Source organism: Acomys russatus, chromosome 7 (genome assembly GCF_903995435.1).
Source record: "Acomys russatus chromosome 7, mAcoRus1.1, whole genome shotgun sequence".
Classification (NCBI taxonomy): Eukaryota; Metazoa; Chordata; class Mammalia; order Rodentia; family Muridae; genus Acomys; species Acomys russatus.
The window spans coordinates 6,892,104-6,894,863 of record NC_067143.1 but is presented as its reverse complement, the minus strand read 5'-3'; the positions used below and the strand labels follow the sequence as shown (position 1 = coordinate 6,894,863).

At 47.8% G+C, this 2,760-nt stretch overlaps 1 pseudogene; it reads right to left on the bottom strand.

The window, feature by feature from the left end:
• Positions 1–2,103: 2,103 nt before the first annotated feature.
• Positions 2,104–2,760, bottom strand: LOC127192411 (60S ribosomal protein L18a-like; annotated as a pseudogene).

Below are 2,760 nucleotides of genomic sequence, written 5' to 3'. Positions count from 1 at the left end.
GGGAGCAGGGCAGACTGCCTTACCTCTTCTTGGCATCTTCTCTCTTGATACCACTTTGTCCAATTGTCTCACAGGCCCAGGCTTGGGTTATGTCGCTTCTGTAGTGCTCTATGTGCTGGCCATACCTCTGCGCAACTGTTCTCTTAGTAACCCCCTCAAATTACTCAATTTAAATGTCAGGGCCCTTTTATTACCTCACATAATAACAGTGCATGAACTGTTACTGAGAAAGCCTGTCAAGTAGCCTTTGAGAGGCACGAGGGGAAAGGGAGTGAGTTTAAGAGCAGAACCAGCTCAGAGCCTGCCGCCATGGTTGTCAGGTTCAAGTGCTGACTGTGAAGAGAGAAAGCTCAGGCAGGAGGTCAGCAGACGCGATGCAGCTCACCACCTAAGCTGCCACCACACCAGGCAGAGCTAATAAGCTTTGGCCTGGAGCCTGGGGATTGTTAAGTCATAACTAATAAGCAACAGGACAGTTACAGACCTTTCATTTGGGGCCAGACACTAATCTAAGCACCTCATATTTATTAGCTCATTTAATCTTCACAATAAGTCTGTGAGTAATGCTATCACGCCCATTTTACAAAGATATGAAAGCACCATCAGATTGAGTAATTGCTCCACCTGGCCCTCAGACCTGAACCCAGGCACTTCAATGCTACAGTCTGAGCACCGAATGCTAATCTTTTTATGTTAGACTCTTTCTTTTTTGCTTTTTGAGACAGGGTTTCTCCATGTAGCCCTGGCTATTCTGGACTCACTTTGTAGACCAGGCTGGCCTCGAACTCACAGAGTTGTCTCTGCCTCCCAAGTAGACTTTTTATTACTCTAGTCATGGGAAAATGGAAAATTGCTTGTTCTGCAAGACACTCCTTGTCTGAGTTACTGTTTTCATAATAGAAACCCATGTATTTAGATCTCAGCATGCATGAGCTGACGCTTGTAGTGATGGGTCTTGAAAATAAGCCCTGTGGACACATTGAATGGTTCCCACATGGCTTTGCTTTCCTGTTAACATCTTTTTGTTTTGTTTTGTTTTTCAAGACAGGGTTTCTCTGTATAGCCTTGGCTGTCCTGGACTCACTTTGTAGACCAGGCTGGCCTCGAACTCATGGAGCTCTAACTGCCTCTGCCTCCTGAGTGCTAGGATTAAAGGTGTGCACCACAGTGCCTGGATAACACTAACATTTTTTACCCCATCATTGCTAGGGAGTGAACTAAGGCCTCCAGTCACGCAGGCAAGCACTCTACCCAAGCTACGTCCCCAGTGCTAGACGGCTTAGACAGGCTTTTCTCCCATGAGGTTCCTCGGGTGAGTAGTAGAGTTCACGGTGCTAAAGCCCCGTCCGTCAGAGACCATCACACCATCTATGTAGGTGAGCAAACACAGGTGTGGGCAGGCTGGGTAAACTGCTCAAGGTCACAAAGCCAGTGAGTTACAGTAGTTGGGATCTGAGTCCAGAGTCCAGAGTCCGTGCCCTGCTGGACAGCTCTGCGATCACCTGTCTCTTCTGTACCCAAGGCGTCAGCTACTCCCAGAGGCCCACTGAACACGCTTCAGTAGAACAGTAGGACATGTTGGTACCAGCAGAAAGTCCACTCTGGCTGCCAATTTGAACAGGCCCCAGAAATGGAACGTCAATAGAGGACTCTTCTTCACAGGAGACTGGCTTGCTAATGGACCCCTGTCCGGAGTTGAGCTTCTTTGCCAAGGACTATCTATTATTATTATTTTATTTTTATTTTTATTTTTTTTTTGGTTTTTCAAGACAGGGTCTCTCTGTGTAGCCTTGACTGTCCTGGACTCACTTTGTAGACCAGGCTGGCCTCAAACTCACAGCAATCCACCTGCCTCTGCCTCCCGAGTGCTGGGATTAAAGGCGTGCGCCACCACCACCCAGCTTGCCAAGGACTATCTAAATGGCCATGTGCACAGGTGTCTGTGTCTGAAGACCTCAGGTTTCAGGTTAGAAAAAAAGAATTCAAGTACAGAGAACTGTCTATAAGGAAACAAGAGTGTTAGAACCAGGTGAGACCTAGGTCAGAGTAAAGTGGTCTTTTTCTACTTCACTATTACTCGTATTTTTTTAAAAAGCTATGTGGCCAGGCATTGTGGTACATGCCTTTAACCCCAGCACTCAGGAGGCTGCAATCTCTTTCACCTTCATGATCTGGATGGAGTGTGAACAGGTGCGGTGCTGGGGACCCATGTTGAGGTAGCACTGTGTGACACCCCCACCCCAGCAGCGATCAGGTCCCGGTACTCTTGGTGCATCTTGTGTGTGCCACAGCGGGAGTCATAGTGCAGCCAGATGCCAAAGTTCTTCATGCACAGCAGTGACCTTCTCAAATGCCTGCTTGCAGCACCCATCTTCCCGGATGACATCTTCATCTTCTTCAGTTGTGACATGAAGTACCAGAAGCGGGACTTGGCTACCACACGGTTGGGTACAAATTCGGTACAGTGGTGGCTATGGCACTTGGGGTGGGCAAGTAAGAGTCCCACCACGTTGTACTCCCAAAGTGTGTCTGATGCTTCATGGTGGTCCGTCCTCCGAGGCCACTCACAAAACGAAGTTTTCCCCTTTTTTTTTTTTAAGTGAACATGATTGGGCAGTAACAGGTATTTCTCAGCTCTGTTCCTTACTTAGCTTTGAGGGAGGAATACATTTTAGAGTACTGAAGGCCTTGGAAGCTACTGGCGTCTACTGAAGCTGAACTGATACCGGACAAGAAGGCAAGTCCTCGGAAATTACACAT